Source organism: Bos indicus, chromosome 27, assembly GCF_029378745.1.
Source record: "Bos indicus isolate NIAB-ARS_2022 breed Sahiwal x Tharparkar chromosome 27, NIAB-ARS_B.indTharparkar_mat_pri_1.0, whole genome shotgun sequence".
NCBI classification, from domain to species: Eukaryota; Metazoa; Chordata; class Mammalia; order Artiodactyla; family Bovidae; genus Bos; species Bos indicus.
In genome coordinates this window covers 19,905,773-19,923,421 of record NC_091786.1, presented here as the reverse complement: position 1 = coordinate 19,923,421, position 17,649 = coordinate 19,905,773, and the positions used below count along the sequence as shown (strand labels likewise).

Here is a 17,649-nt window from a genome sequence, read left to right as displayed (position 1 = left end):
CCTGCAAAAGCAGGAGAACCGCGTCAGAAATCAAGTTGCACTTCTGCTCACCAACCACGTGTTAATTCTTTTAGAAAGGTTTCATTTATGGTAGGTGTCCTTGTAGTGCTAAGTAGGATGGTTTAAAGCCTTATCCCAGAGCTCCTGGACAATGAATGATTCCACCGGTGAGGAACTGCATGCATGGGAGAGAAAGAGACGAAGCATCCATCCCTATAGTTAGGAATGAACAGTAACTACTGACAAACAAATCCATAACAGAGACTTCAGACATTTCATTCTCGCTCCCACCGAATGCTCACCTCGTGTCTGTGACTCCATTCTCCCTTTTAACAGCAGTGATAACAGAGGTTGCATGAAAGATGGGCTACTCAGTGGTAGCTGCAAAAAATTTTGACATAGACAAAGAAAAAGAAATACACAAGTCTGCTATTTGGAATTGTTATAATCTCTTATAATAGGGGGGAAAAAGCATTTGATTTCTCTCATTTAAAAAGAAGTACTTTCAATACTGTATTGTATATTTGAAAGTTGCTAAGAGAGCAGATTTTAAAAGTTCTCATCACAAGAAATAAATTGTTAACTCTTTTGAGATGATGAATGTTAACAAACACTATCGTAATCGTTTTGTAATATATATGTGTGTGTGTGTGTGCTCAGTCATGTCAGACTCTTTGGAACCCCATGGACTGTAGCCAGTCAGGCTCCTCTGTCCATGGAATTTTCCAGGCAAGAACACTGGAGTGGGTTGTTATTTCCTTCTGCAAAGGATCTTTGCAACCCAGGGGTCAAATTCACATCTCTTGCATCTCCTGCATTGGCAGGCAGATTCTTTACCACTGAGCCACCTGGGAAGCCTATCCATCTATCTATCAAATCATTATACTACACACCCTAAACTAATACAATGTTCTGTGTCAATTATATCTCAATAAAACTGGGAAAATTACATGGTTAAGTGTTGCATAATAAACTTGCTTGCAAAAAAATTTTTAATTGAAAAAATTAAGAGATACACATTTCTCCTAAGTTATATAAAGTTGCTTGAACACATAAAAGGGGGTAGTCACTAAGCTTCAGGAGTTTTCTAATCCAGCCGTTTGGTAGAAAAATCAGAAACACCAAACCTTCTCCCAAAAGGCAGATTTAATCTGTTTAAAACTATAAAACCAATGAAAGTCTTTTCCCAGGACCATTTTATTCAGAGGTCAGATATTGGAGAAGAACTGAGGGAAAGGCAAAAATCACAAAGCCCAATCCAAGAAAATACATGGCATGTAACCAGAAGAAATACTTAGACATTCTGCCCTTCATAAAACTTATAAAATATCCTTGATATAACACTGAGAGAGATGCTAGTGGGAGACACATATTCAGAATGCATGAAAATAATCTTATTTTCAGGCTGTCTGAAAAATTAAGTCTCTCAAATATGTATCCTGCTATGAAGCCAAATTATTTGCTAAAACATCAATACAGTCAAGATAAAATACAAAGTAAGGCCTTTGTTAAAAATCCCTGAAATGGGCTGCCACCCATCAGTTGAAGCCCTGTTAATTTCATTAATTTAATAATTCATGTTATTAATTTGTTGAGTATCTAGTCTGTGCCAGGGACCCAGACCGAGTTATCCAGAGGCTCCTAATTAGCAACACTGCCCACAGATTATCTGACTCCACCTCTGTCCGCCAGGACTTTCTACAGAGCAAGAGACAGAGATCTCAACTTCACATGGCTTCAGTCAAAAGGGATTTTTAAGGAAGCACTTATCTATACTCATCAGGCTGGCCAGGGCTTCAGAGCCCCCAGCGCCCCCCACCCCACATCTCTCAGCAGGTCCCCCTCCCTCTCTGCTGGCTCTAGGCTCAGAAGCCCAACCTCACTGCACACTTCCCCCACAGCCCAAGTCTCCAGGCTTCTCCTTAAGCCAGCCAGAGTGGTCACAGGAATGACAGGTGAGTGGCTGGACTTGAGCCACAGAAGAACATGGGGATGGTCCACAGAGCTGGCCGGGCCCTCGGTGAGCCTGGGAGAATGCACGGGAAACAGCCAGAGCCTGGAGCGCGGCTGCCACATGCTCTCTCCCAGCCTGTCATCTTTCCTCACGCCTCTGTGCATCACTCCCTATTTAAAGTTTCCCCAGTTCCCAGTGCTACTGATCAGGGCCTTCCACAGACTGGCCCCACCTTATCTTTTCAGCAGGCTCCTTTTTTAATGCCCCAAACCACTTTCAGTATCGTATAACAGATGTCACCAACTATTCTCCAAAGAGATCCTGAGCTACCAGAATCCACGCATGGGAACAAAACCCCCCGTGCTGCTACCTCCACCAGCATCTCCTAACCTGTGGAGCCCACCTCTTCAATCTTACCTCCTCAAGCACCAACATCTCCCTGGACAGAGCCAGTTTCAGGCAGGTTAACTGAAGCAGGAGGGTTCAGATTTGGAAAGACTAAAACCCAATTTCAAACAGACTCATAATCCAAGGACTTTAGACACACCCACAGGTAGATATGGGTAGAGAAGTTCATCCCAGTAATCTTGATCTCATTTTCAAAAGTAAGAGGTAAAAGAATGAATACGTTTATCCAGAATATTCTGTTATGCTAGCTGCAAAAAAAAAAGGACACTGAAAATAAAGATCCCGAATCATATGCATGTTAGAAGGATGTTTGGTGTGTCAACTTTCAAAATGAAGAATCCACAGATTTCCTCAAATTGCTGGAAAAATGTAAGACCTTTATTCACACAAGAAATAGGATATTTGACACACATACTTCTACAGATTTTTCAAGCCACCTACAAATCATCAAATAATTCTAATAAATAAGACTATACTCCGAAAAGACATAAGTTGTGCAAAATTTACTATTAAAAGAAGAAAAAAAGCCAGTCAACTTTCCTATATAGAAAAGGATGTTTGGGGAACTCCTCTGATGGTCTAGAGGTTAGAACGTGGTGTTTTCACTGCCATGGCCTAGGTTCAATCCCTAGTCAGAATCCTGCACACCATGGGGCACAGCCTACATTTTTTTTTTAAATGTTTAAAATTTTAATTAAAAAAGAAAAGTATGTTTTCATCCAGCTTAGGTCAAGGTAAAGGAAATATCTCGGTGATTTCAGATAGCCCTGAATGCCTATAAATGGGCAGGATGTTGAGTTCCATCTACCTATACAATTGTTGCAACAGTTGATTTGATGGACATGCGACTAAATTTTAAAAATTCCCTGAGGGGAGATAATAAAACTAAAATAGTTAGTGACACAGACCCCTAGCTACTTAAGAAATGAGACTGCTAGCAATTCTTGGAAAAGACAGAGAAAAGAAAAGCGAGCCCATTTTGCGCTCAAGAGAAACTATAAATGCTATGCCAGCAGCCAAACTCATAAATAAAGCCAGGCACTTGAGAGATCTGCACAGGGCCCATATAATTTATTTTGGTAGGATGACCCTGGATGTGTAGGCTTAAAAGAACATGCACTGTTGAACAAGAGGACAGACTTGGGATTTATTTCAACACCACCTTAAAATAACCTCAACCAAAAATACCATTTTCAACAAGCCTAATAAGAAATAAAAGAGGAAGAAAGAAGAGTTAAGAGCAAAATAAATGAAGAACAGATGCTGGGCCCTCTGTGACTCAAAGAATAAGCCTATGGAGTAACCTATTGAAGATAGTTGGCCTTAACACAGTAGTGATTTTGAAAACTAAGATAGTATTTGGGAGAATAAGACCTAGTCAGGAAGCAATAGAAAGCAAAGGCTTCTTTTCATGATTTTCCTCTAAAAAAGATTTCCAAAATGCTTCTGATGTGTTTTTGACAAAAGCAAAGGTCTAAACCATCTACTTATATAATTCTTTGGGAACTATGGGAAAACATTTTTCCAAGGGCAAGTTGTGCCAAATGTAACTTACTGCTGGTCCAAAGAGCGGAGAGACAGCCGGGCACAGAGTGAACCAAGTCGTATACACCCCGGCCCCTCCCACCATCTCCTGGCAGGATTCGGCGCCAGAGGACCAAGGCGGAGAGCCCTTGGTTGGCCGGGCAAGGCCAGGTTCCAGCTCATTTACACATTCCCATGCTTCACCCCTTGGCTCCGGGCCCCCAGGGACAGACTCCATAATCGGCACCATATTTTCCCCCTTCTCGTCTTACGGGTCAGCCCTTGGGAGCCCCTCATTCGCGTTCTGGGAAATGAGCATACAGCAGGATGTCGTGCAGACACAAAGATGCGAAGACCTCTTCCAAGGCTACATGACATCCCTGTGACAGGGAGCTCTGAGGTCCCCAAGAGCTTGAGGACACCATGCACCCAGCACGGTCTGTCCCCTCCAGCCTGCTACCCGTGCCCCGCCTCCTGAATCCTGCCTCTCCTTGGCCATCACCCACTTTCCTTCAAACTGCTGGGACACTGCTGGTCTTTACTATTAAATATTTATGTCCCATTTATTCTACACTGCCTTATTACATGCTATTCTCACTGACCAACTCTGTTTCCAGGAATGTGTGTTCTCAAGGAGGTTCTTTTATTTCCAACCTTCCCTGCAACACCATGAACCATGCAGACCCACACCCGCACTAGAAATGTGGAAAAAACAAACATACGGTCCCTGGTTCCCTGGCTTCCTGAAACGATGCACCATCTCGGTAATATCAGAGCAACACAGCAGCCTTCAACACGAGGTCACTTAAGGACAGGTAGTATTTTTTTTTTCCCTTTGTGCCCTAATGCTTAGCACACGCACATGCTGAAGTTTCTGTCTAGTGACTGAAAAATAACAGCCCTATGGTAAAGACAAAGTATGTGAGGGCTTCAGTTCAGTTCAGTCGCTCAGTCATGTCCGACTCTTTGTGACCCCATGAATCGCAGCACGCCAGGCCTCCCTGTCATTCACCAGGTCCCGGAGTTTACTCAAACTCATGTCCATCAAGTCGGTGATGCCATCCAGCCATCTCATCCTCTGTCATCCCCTTCTCCTCCTGCCCCCAATCCCTCTCAGCATCAGAGTCGTTTACAATGAGTCAACTCTTCGCATGAGGTGGCCAAAGTATTGGAGTTTCAGCTTCAGCATCAGTCCTTCCAATGAACACCCAGGACTCATCTCCTTTAGAATGGACTGGTTGGATCTCCTTGCAGTCCAAGGGACTCTCAAGAGTCTTCTCCAACACCACAGTTCAAAAGCATCAATTCTTCAGCGCTCAGCTTTCTTCACAGTCCAACTCTCACATCCATACATGATCACTAGAAAAAACATAGCCTTAACTAGACAGACCTTTGTTGGCAAAGTAATGTCTCTGCTTTTGAATCTGCTATCTAGGTTGGTCATAACTTTCCTTCCAAGGAGTAAGCATCTTTTAATTTCATGGCTGCAATCACCATCTGCAGTGATTTTGGAGCCCAAAAAAATAAAGTCTGACACAGTTTCCCCATTTATTTCCCATGAAGTGATGGGACCAGATGCCATGATCTTAGTTTTGTTAATGCTGAGCTTTATGCCAACTTTTTCACTCTCCTCTTTCACTTTCATCAAAAGGCTCTTTAGTTCTTCTTCACTTTCTGCCATAAGGATGGTGTCATCCGCATATCTGAGGTTATCGATATTTCTCCCAGAAATCTTGATTCCAGCTTGTGCTTCTTTCAGTCCAGTGTTTCTCATGACATACTCTGCATAGAAGTTAAACAAGACAAGCAGGGTGACAATATACAGCCTTCACGTACTCCTTTTCCTATTTGGAACCAGTCTGTTGTTCCATGTCCAGTTATAACTGTTGCTTCCTGACCTGCATACAGGTTTCTCAAGAGGCCAGTCAGGTGGTCTGGTATTCCCATCTCTCAGAATTTTCCACAGTTTCTTGTGATCCACACAGTCAAAGGCTTTGGCATAGTCAATAAAGCAGAAATAGATGCTTTTCTGGAACTCTCTTGCTTTTTCCATGATCCAGCAGATGTTGGCAATTTGATCTCTGGTTCTTCTGCCTTTTCTAAAACCAGCTTGAACATCTGGAAGTTCATGGTTCACGTATTGCTGAAGCCTGGCTTGGAGAATTTTGAGCATTACTTTACTAGCATGTGAGATGAGTGCAATTGTGCGGTAGTTTGAGCATTCTTTGGCATTGCCTTTCTTTGGGATTGGAATGAAAACTGACCTTTTCCAGTCCTGTGGCCACTGCTGAGTTTTCCAAATTTGCTGGCATATTGAGTGCAGCACTTTCACAGCATCATCTTTCGGGATTTGAAATAGCTCAACTGGAATTCCATCACCTCCACTAGCTTTGTTCATAGTGATGCTTTCTAAGGCCCACTTGACTTCACATTCCAGGATGTCTGGCTCTAGGTCAGTGATCACACAATTGTGATTATCTGGGCCGTGAATATCTTTTTTGTATAGTTCTCCTGTGTATTCTTGCCATCTCTTCTTAATATCTTCTGCTTCTGTTAGGTTCATACCATTTCTGTCCTTTATCGAGCCCATCTTTGCATGAAATGTTCCCTTGGTATCTCTAATTTCTTGAAGAGATCTCTAGTCTTTCCCATTCTGTTGTTTTCCTCTATTTCTTTGCATTGATCACTGAGGAAGGCTTTCTTATCTCTTCTTGCTATTCTTTGGAACTCTGCATTCAGATGCTTATATCTTTCCTTTTCTTCTTTGCTTTTCACTTCTCTTCTTTTAACAGCTATTTGTAAGGTTGCCCCAGACAGCCATTTTGCTTTTTTGCATTTCTTTTCCATGGGGATGGTCTTGATCCCTGCCTCCTGTACAATGTCACAAACCTCCGTCCATAGTTCATCAGGCACTCTATCTATCTGATCTAGTCCCTTAAATCTATTTCTCACTTTCACTGTATAATCATAAGAGATTTGATTTAGGTCATACCTGAATGGTCTAGTGGTTTTCCATACTTTCTTCAATTTAAGTCTGAATTTGGCAATAAGGAGTTCAGGATCTGAGCCACAGTCAGCTCCTGGTCTTATTTTTGCTGACTGTATAGAGCTTCTCCATCTTTGGCTGGAAAGAATATAATCAATCTGATTTTGTTGTTGACCATCTGGTGATGTCCATGTGTAGAGTCTTCTCTTGTGTTGTTGGAAGAGGGTGTTTGCTATGACCAGTGCGTTCTCTTGGCAAAACTCTATTAGCCTTTGCCCTGCTTCATTCCGTATTCCAAGGACAAATTTGCCTGTTACCCCAGGTGTTTCTTGACTTCCTACTTTTGCATTCCAGTCCCCTATAATGAAAAGGACATCTTTTGGGTGTTAGTTCTAAAAGGTCTTATAAGTCTTCATAGAACCATTCAACTTCAGCTTCTTCAGCATTACTGATTGGGGCACAGGCTTGGATTACTGTGCTATTGAATGGTTTGCCTTGGAAACGAACAGAGATCATTCTGTCATTTTTGAGATTGCATCCAAGTACTGCATTTTGGACTCTTTTGTTGACTATGATGGCTATTGCATTTCCTCTAAGGGATTCCTACCCGCAGTAGTAGATATAATGGTCATCTGAGTTAAATTCACCAATTCCAGTCCACTTTAGTTCGCTGATTCCTAGAATGTCGACATTCACTCTTGCCATCTCCTGTTTGACCACTTCCAATTTGCTTTGATTCATGGACCTAACATTCCAGGTTCCTATGCAATATTGCTTTCACATAATCGGACCTTGCTTCTATCACCAGTCACATCCACAACTGGGTATTGTTTTTGCTTTGGCTCCATCCCTTCATTCTTTCTGGATATATTTCTCCACTGATCTCCAGTAGCATATTGGGCACCTACCGACCTGGGGAGTTCCTGTTTTAGTATCCTATCATTTTGCCTTTTCTCAGCAGTGGCCGAGAGGAGCAATCCCACGTCCAAGGAGTGGCAGCTGTGCGGGCGCAGGAGGGCCGAGAGGAGCTACCCCACGTCTGAGGTCAGGGGGGGTGGCTGAGAGGAGCTACCCCATGCCCAAGGTCAGGGGTGGCGGCTGAGAGGAGCAACCCCACGTCCAAGGAGTGGCGGCTGCGCTGGCGCAGGAGGGCAGAGAGGAGCTATTCCATGTTCAAGGTTAGGAGGGGCAGCCATGAGGACATACGCCTCGTCCAAGGTAAGGAGCAGTGGCTGTGCTTTGCTGGAGCAGCCGTGAAGAGATACCCCACATCCAAGGTAAGAGAAAACCAAGTAAGACGGTAGGTGTTGCAAGAGGGCATCAGAGGGCAGACACACTGAAACCATAATCACAGAAAACTAGTCAATCTAATCACACTAGGACCACAGCCTTGTCTAACTCAATGAAACTAAGCCATGCCGTGTGGGGCCACCCAAGACAGGCGGGTCATGGTGGCGAGGTCTGACAGAATGTGGTCCGCTGGAGAAGGGAATGGCAAACCACTTCAGTATTCTTGCCTTGAGAACTCCATGAACAGTATGAACAGTATGTGAGGGCTTAGAGGTAGAATCAGGTATGATTAACCAAGAATGCTCTATTACTGAATTTGAATCTTCAGTCAAGGAGGTAAGGAATTCTCAATGGTGGAAGATGTTGCAAGTACAAGACATAAGGAATAAGGACAAACGAAAAAATAAACAAAAAAAGAGCTCTCTCTGCAAAAGCGAAGACTAAAACTAAATGCCATGGAACTAAGACTTTTGACTTTCCTCCCCATAGCTGGGGTACAGGATGCAGCTGTGGTTAAACAAGCAGTTTTTAAAAGCTGCTGTGAACACAAGTCAGCAGGTAAAAATCAAAGCTGCGCTCTACAACTTGATTAAATTTTTTTTAATCCAACTAGTCTTCACACTGGAAAGACGTTACCCAGGTGGTATAGAATCTGACAGGTTTCAAGAAACTTTAGGGCACTTTGCTTTACGTCATAAGCTCTTTATGCAATTGCTATATGTAGTTTCAGGCTTCCCAGGTGGCTCAGTGGTAAAGAATCAGCCTGCAATGCAGAAGACACAGGTTCGATCCCTGGGTCCGGAAGATCTCCTGGAGTGGAAACTGGCAACTCACTCGTTTCCTCACAGGTATTCTTGCTGGAAAATTCCATGGACAGATGGCAGGTTATCCATGGGGTCGCAAACTGACAGACACAAGTGAGCATAAGCACGTATGTAATTACATAGCTCTTCGTGAAATTCTTTATTTGAAAAGTTGAGACTATTCAACACACCATGTCCTGCCAGTTTCTGGCAGACTAGTTTTCATGCAGTTATTTGTATTTTTTTGTGAGAATCCTTGGGATTAAAGTTTTGGTTATAATGTTGTTTCACTTTTTAAAGCCTGATTTTCCTTGCAAAACTAAAATCTGTGAACTTGGTACTAAGCCCAGGTATAATATTTTTATTGGAAGCCATATTTCTATTATCTTGCAAAATACTTTATCTTAATAAAATACTAGCATAAATACGAGAGCACTGAACCCTAACCACTAGACAACCAGGGAGCACTAGCTCGTGTTAAAAAATAAGACAGATGTTAGCTAGACTTATTGTGATCAATTTACAATGTACACAAATACCCAGTTGTCTGTTAGGTGCTCCAGGAGGATCCTAGGACATTGGTTTGCCTGCTGAGGTGGGTGAGAAGCAACTGGAAGGTTTACAAGAGAAGAAAGGCAACAGGATTTGGCAAATAAATCTAAAAGTGGAAGATTTTCCAAGGTCTTGGCTTACGGTGATTTTATATATATATTGCAATATTTTTTTTGTTTGTTTGCCTAAGTCTTTCCTACAGTGTAAGTACCATAAAACTAGGGAGCTTGTCTTATTCACCACCAGATGGATCCCCAAGGCCTAAAACAGCACCTGACCTACAGAGAGCACTCAAAGAATAGCTGTTGAAGGTCCAAGTGAAGAATAAAGTCATGAATAGGGTCCTTGAACTGACTCGCTCAGCTCAAGAAGGTAGAATCCCTTTGATAAACCACCACTACTCCCACAGGCTGAACAGCTCACTCCCACGTGGAAGTCAACGATGCCTCCAATGTTCAAAATCATCTGTGCTTTGCTACATGCCCTGAGGAACAAGACTTTCTTTCAGAGCTTGGCAATAAATTTCTTTCTCCGGGAATCTGTGATAAGCAGTGTTTTAATACATGAAAAAGAGGAGAAAAGTAAACATACAATTTTTGTAAAGCTGTCATAGCCTGCCACAAAACGTTAAGTGGGGGTTATTTTTAACCTATTTTAAATGGCTGTGGGAGGAAGGGTTGGACTTGTGTCCTGGGAAGTAACTTGAACTCCCAAAGGCTTCAGCTCGCTGTCCACTAGGGGAAAGGCCGCTAGAAAAAAATAGTCTTGACTGTTCCTGGCCTAAGAAGTATGGTACAAAATGCGCTTCTTGGCCTCCCTCTGAGTGCAACAGAATATAAAACAGAGCCATCACACGGGACAGAGTCACGAAATCCTGGCTGTTCGGTCAAGAAGTTTACTTGCATGCATACTTCACAGTGTGTCCCATTCACAACGGAAAAACCAATAAAAGTAACCTTTAAATAAGGATGAGAAAATATACGTACATGTGTTCTGTGAAAACAAGCACTTCAGACACTGTTTGCCTGTGGAGATGTGACAGAGGTGATAACTAAAGCAAATCGGTCAATACTGTGAGCTGAAGTGACAGATGTTGAAATTCACGAATAAATAAGTGAATGTCCAATGGACAAACGTAGGCGGTTATGTGTTCACGTCTTGATCATTTCTCATAAGCATTCAAATATTTCAAGGTGTATAATGTGTTCACTGTAAGACATTAAGCTTCTGAAAGTTTTAATGCAGGCGTCAATGAAACCATGTTATTTTCACCCACTAAAAAAGAGAAAAATCAGTGTATTTCTCAGTTTCCTCCCCACACATCCACTCCAAAGGGAACTCTCTCTCAGAAGTCCTCGATGATGTCATGGAGGCTTCTTCTCCAGGGAACAGAAGCCACGGCAGGGGCTTCCTGAGCAAACTCAACACTTTTCCCAAAATCTATGTGTTTGATGAAATTAATGTTTCTATAAAAGAAAAATATGCTCTCCAATACGGATATGAACTAGAGTTGGGTGATGGGAAGGGACTCTTTGCAGAGTGCCTTCAGAGGAAAACGTACTCAACCACATCGCACAGTGAGGAAATGAAGTCAATGTGTAAGTCAGATGAAATGTTTGGATTAAGGAAAAAGTTTTTATTCTCAAATTTTGTCAAAGTTCTTCCAGCATACAAACCTGTGACCACCTCCTTTTGCAATGATGATGATAATAAATATAATAAAAACAGCAAATATTTACTACATGTCACATTAAGTGTTTCAATGTATCCTCTTGTTTAATGTCCTAATCAGTTGCAGATGGAAAAATCAAGGCTTTGGGAGACCTCAAGTGACTCATTCATTGCTATAGTAATCAAGACTGTGTGGTACTAGTGAAGGATAGAGATCAAAGGAATAGAACCAAGAGTCCAGTAAGAAACCCAAGCATCTATGGTCTGAGCAACTATAGGGAAATAATTTTTCACACGGTTGTGGAGACAAAGGGACTAAGGAAAGTCAGTAAAGGATGCTGGAACAACTGGAATCCCATATGCAAAAGAGTGAATGTAGGCCTCTATCTCATATCATATACAAAAATTAACTCAAAATGGATCAAAGAACTACAGTGTAAATCTTTATGACCCTGGAGTAGGCAATGGTTTCTTAGATATGGCATATAACACGAGCAACCAAAGAAAAAATAGGTAAATTGGACTTAATCAAAAACTTTTGTGCTTCTAAGGACAACAATAAGAAAGTGAAAAAAAAATGACCCACAAAATGGAAGAAAATATCTGCAAGTCATATATCTGATAAAGATCTGGTATCCAGAATATACAAAGACTTACAACTCAACAATACAAATATAGATGACACAATTAAAAATGAACAACTGGCTAGAATATAACACAGAAGAAAATCTTGATGGTTTGGCAGTGCTTTTTAAATACAACAGCAAAGGCATGATCTACAAAAGAAAGAATTGGTAAGTGAGAGCTAATTAAAATGGAAAACTTCTGCTTTGTAAAACACACTGCCAAAAAAAAAAAAAAAAAAAACTGAAAAGTCAAGCCACAAATTGGGAGAAAATATTTGCAAAAGACATTTCTGATTAAAAAAACACACCTGATTAAAAAATGAGCCAAAGACCTTAACAGACGCCTCACCAAAAACATACAGATGGCAAATAAGCATACAACCTACATCATACATCATCAGGGAAATGCAGATTAAAACAACAATGAGCTACCACTTCATACTGATTAGAATACAAATCCTGACAACACCAAATGTTGACAAGGATGTGAAGCAACTGGAACTCTCATTCATTCCTGACAGAAATGCAAAATGGTACAGTCACGTTGGAAGAAAGTTTGATGGTTTACTTATAAAACCAAACATGCTCCTACTAGGTTATCGAGCAATTACCTTCTTTGGATTTACTTAAAGGAGCTGAAAACTTACATTCACACAAAAACCTATACACAGAAGTCTATAACAGCTTTATTCATAATTGCCAGAACTTGGAAGCCACTAAGATGTTCTTCAGTAAGTGAGTGAGTAAACTGTGATATATCCACACAATGAAATAGTATTCAGCACTAAAGGGAAATGAATTATCAAGTCATGAAAAGATATGGAGGAACCTTGCTGCTGCTGCTGCTGCTACGTCATGTCAGTCGTGTCCAACTCTGTGCGACCCCAGAGACAGCAGCCCACCAGGCTCCCCCATCCCTGGGATTCTCCAGGCAAGAACACTGGAGGGGGTTGCCATTTCCTTCTCCAATGCATGAAAGTGAAAAGTGATAGTGAAGTCGCTCAGTCATATCCGACTCCTAGCAACCCCATGGACTGCAGCCCACCAGGCTCCTCCGTCCATGGGATTTTCCAGGCAAGAGTAGTGGAGTGGGGTGCCATTGCCTTCTCCGATGGAGGAACCTTAGATGCATATTATTAGGTGAAAGAAACCAAACTGAAAAGGCTACCTAATGGATGATTCCAACTGTATGACATTCTGAGAAAGATAAAACTGTGAAGACACAAAGACATCAGAGATTGCCAAGGGCTGATATGGGAGGGATGAGTATGTGGGACACAGGATTTTCAGGGTAGTGAAGCTACTCGGTATGATACTATAATAATTGTGACTAATGCGGCTATGAATATAGGCATACAAGTGTCTATTTGCGTCCCTGTTTTTAATTCTTTGGGGCATATATGTAGGAACAGAATTGCTGGATCATTACAGTAATTCTATGTTTAAGTTTTTGAGGGACCGCCAAACTGTTATCCCAGCAGCTGTTCCATTTTACATTTCCACCAGTCATGCTCAAGAGTTGCAACTTCTTTACATCCTTGCCAAAACTTACTTTTGTTTGTTTGTTATCAGTAACCATCTAATGGGTATAAAGTGGTATTCGACTGTGGTTTTGATCTGCATTTCCCTAACAGTTAATGATGCTGGCCATCTTTTCAGATGCTCACCGGCCATCTGGATATCTTCTTTGGAGAAATGTCTATTCAAGTCTTTGCCCAGTTTTTAATTGAGTTGCTTGGATCTTGTTATTATTGTTGAATTATAAAGGTACGTGTTTGCTTTTTGAAAATAGATCCAAATACCTGAACCAGAAAAAGCATAGCAGAATCTTTCATATTACAAAAGAATCATCTAGCACACCTTTAAATATTACACTCCTCTCATGCTGGAAAATGTATCTATTTACAGTTCATCTTGATAAATGATAGGTGAAGGTGAGGGAAAAAAAAAAAATTAAGCTACTGGGAATAAGCCTGACAGGCTACAGTACATGAGGTTACAAAAAAGTAGGACATGACTTACCGACTAAACAACAAAAATAAATATATTATTTAGTACAAGATACATAATTCAATATTCAACTAAAAATAATTTGATGTTAGTCCTTAGACGCAATGAAATCCATAGGGAACTCTGACTTAACATACAAGCATATATGGTTTATGAGAAAGTTTTCAGAATTTGTATTTAATGACTGACTTTATATCAGACTACTTTCTAAAGGATTTGAGATCTTTATAAGGTGATAAAAAAAAGAAAGCCCTATTTTTAAAAAGTATGCCACTCTCATATTGTCCTTCTGCAGCTCCTCAAGGGGATGCCTCCACCCTACTAAGGAAATCACCTGCGTGCCTAACAGCCATCTCAAATTCGGTTTGTCCAAAACCGAGCTCCAGGGTCCCTCTCCCCTCACTTCCAATCTCCTCCTGTGGCTCTTCCCATCTCAGCAATCCACCCTTCCAGGCTGGGGCAAATAACCTAGGTGCTCTCCTTGACGCCTCTTTTTCTCTCCTCTCTTATCTACTCTATTAGTAAATCCTTACCACTCTACTTTTAAAGATATTTGGTTTATTTCCACCTCCATTGCTACCCTCATCCCTTCTTTCTATCTTTGCGTACCCTCCCACCTGCATCCAGTTTATTTTTGCCCAAGATCCTGTTAAAGGTAAGTCAGAGCTCGGATCCCTTCTGTGGATCTCCCCACCCTTAAAGCTCGCTCCCCACAGCTACCCCATCCCTGCCCCCCACCCACCTGGCTTACTGCTCCTGCTCGAAGACTCCAAGCAGGTGCCTACTTCCAGACCCTCTGCTGTCCTCAGGTGAGCAGGTAATTGGCTCCCTCACTTGCAGGCCTCTGCTCAAATGTTATTTTATCAAGAAGGCTGTATTACCAGCCTATATCAAACAGACCCATCCTAACACTCCCACCAACATCCCTCTCCTCCTTATATTGTGCTATTTCTCTTCATAGAATTTTCACCATCACACACACATATAGTGTACATCCCCCTAATTAGAAAGGGCTTCCCTGATGGCTCAGTTGGTAAAGAATCTGCTTGTATTTCGCTGGAGAAGGGATTGGCTACCCACTCCAGTATTCTTAGGCTTCCCTTGTGGCTCAGCTGGTAAAGAATCCCCCTGCAATGCAGGAGACCTGGGTTTGACCCCTGGGTTGGGAAGATCTCCTGGAGAAGGGAAAGGTTACCCACTCCAGTATTCTGGCCTAGAGAATTCCATGGACTGTAGTCCATGGGGTCACAAAGAGTCAGAAGTGACTGAACAACTTTCACTTTCACCTGCTTTCTTACACAGTATAAAATGAATAGGGATTCTTATGGTCCATGACACATTATGTGTTCTGTACCCACATCCGGACAACCCAGACTTCAACTACACTTTTGCTAAACCTACTAGAAGTGAGGATTTCAACACATGTAGGTGGTTTCGAGGAATGCTTGACCATAACTCCCACTTAGCCACAACTCAGAAAACTAAAGAAAATGTAACTGCTACAGCTATACTTTTTTTTCTATTTTTTAAAAAATTTTTACAATGTTTTGTTGGTTTCTGCCAAACAACAATACAAATAAGCCATAACTATACACACATCCCTTAAGTGGTGTGTTTCTCTGTAACAAACTTATCAGCCTTGCTTCTGAAATGAGATCATGTACTTGATTACACAGGCTACCTCCCCAATATTGTCAAATATTGGGCAATGGAACAGCCCTTAACAATTGGGCAATAATCTGTCTTTGTTGTTGTTTGGCCACTAAGTCCTGTCTGCCCCATAAACTGCAGCACGCCAGGCCTCCCCGTCCTTCACTATCTCCCGGAGTTTGCTCAAACTTGTGTCCATTGAGTCAGTGATGCCATCCAAACATCTCATCCTCTGTCACCCTCTTCTCCTCTTGCCCTCAATCTGTCCCAGCATCAGGGTCTTTTCCAAAGAGTCGGCTCTTCACATCAGGTGGCCAAAGTATTTGAGCTTTAGCATCACTCCTTCCAGTGAATATTCACGGTTGATTTTCTTTAGGATTGACAGTCTTCACACAGATTCAAATCAAAACAAAAGGCTGACCTTGGTTCTTTTGACGAAACCAAATTGCAATAATGAGAAAAAATGAGAGGAATGTCTGATACCTTCCCTCAGGGCAAGAATGTGAGGAGGGCTGAGAGTGCGAAGCACTGGGAACCCAGACCACCTTCTCTCCTGCTCTCAACATCCAAATGCGAGACAGCGGAGTTGTTGAGGACGCAACCATTGCTATACTGTCTGCTTCTGAATCCTCACTCTGCTCCTTGCAGCTGACTAACATTTCATCTCAGTTTCCTCATCTGTGAAATGGGGATAATAATAATATTTACCTAATAGAGTTATTTTAGGGACTAATGAATCGAGTGCCTAGCACACAGAAAGTACTACTGAAGGATTTTCTTTCACCAGCACTATTACTATATTGCTACTGTTACAGACAGCCACCAAAAGTATATTCAATCTCACCAATAAGCAAAGGTATATAAATTAATGAGAAATCACAATTGCTGAAGCTTTAATACTTTGACCACCTGATGTGAAGAGCCGACTCATTGGAAAAGATCCTGATGCTGGGAAAGATTGAGGGCAGGAGGAAGGGGGTCACAGAGGATGAGATGGTTGGATGGCATCACTGACTCAACGGACAAGAGTTTGGAGATGGTGAAGGACAGGTAAGTCTGGCGTTCTGCAGTCCACGGGGTCACAAAGACTCAGACAGGACTCAGCGACTGAACAGCAACAACACACTTCATATATCATTCTCATAAGAAGAAAGAAAAAAAGTTCCTCTGCTTACAGTGGTAAAGTAGACACAACTCCAACGGCAAATGTAGCAGATGATGTAAAAAAATCTTTACAATATATCAAAATGAATCCGCCACAGGTATATACAGGTATACATCCTGAACCCTCTTCCCTCCTCCCTCCCTGTCTTTTAATTTCATGGCTGCAATTTCATGGCTGCAATCACCATCTGCAGTGATTTTGGAGCCTAGAATTAACTTAGTTAAATTAAAAGATGCTTACTCCTTGGAAGGAAAGTTATGACCAACCTAGATAGCATATTCAAAAGCAGAGACATTACTTGGCCAACAAAGGTCCGTCTAGTCAAGGCTATGGTTTTTACAGTGGTCATGTATGGATGTGAGAGTTGGACTGTGAAGAAAGCTGAGCACCGAAAAATTGATGCTTTTGAACTGTGGTGTTGGAGAAGACTCTTGAGAGTCCCTTGGACTGCAAGGAGATCCAACTAGTCCATTCTGAAGGAGATCAGTCCTGGGTGTTCTTTGGAAGGAATGATGCTAAAGCTGAAACTCCAGTACTTTGGCCACCTGATGCAAAGAGTTGACTCATTGGAAAAGACTCTGATGCTGGAAAGGATTGGGGGCAGGAGAAGAAGGGGACGACAGAGGATGAGATGGCTGGATGGCATCACCGACTCGATGGACGTGAGTTTGAGTGAACTCCAGGAGTTGGTGATGGACAAGGAGGCCTGGCATGCTGTGATTCATGGAGTCACAAATAGTCGGACACGACTGAGCAACTGAACTGAACTGAAAAGCTGTAAAATGTCCGAAATGTTAATCTGCTTGCAACCTCACAAGTTAGTATCATCTGTGGTATCAAGGATGCTGACAGAAGACACAAGACTCCAGGGTCAGGAATTTGGACTCCGTGACTCTCTGCAACCCAGGACGCAGGGCCCCAGGCCTGCACCAGGCACCTGCCCCCTCCCCTTGCCCCCTCCCCAGTCAATGGGAAAAGAGTGCCCAGCGCAGGCCCTGCACACAGTGGCT

General features: G+C 42.2%; 1 protein-coding gene across 2 annotated transcripts in view; it reads right to left on the bottom strand.

The window, feature by feature from the left end:
* The window catches only part of MTMR7 (myotubularin related protein 7), a 104,377-nt gene that overhangs the window by 72,705 nt on the left and 14,023 nt on the right, over nucleotides 1-17,649 (bottom strand). The window lies entirely within an intron of this gene.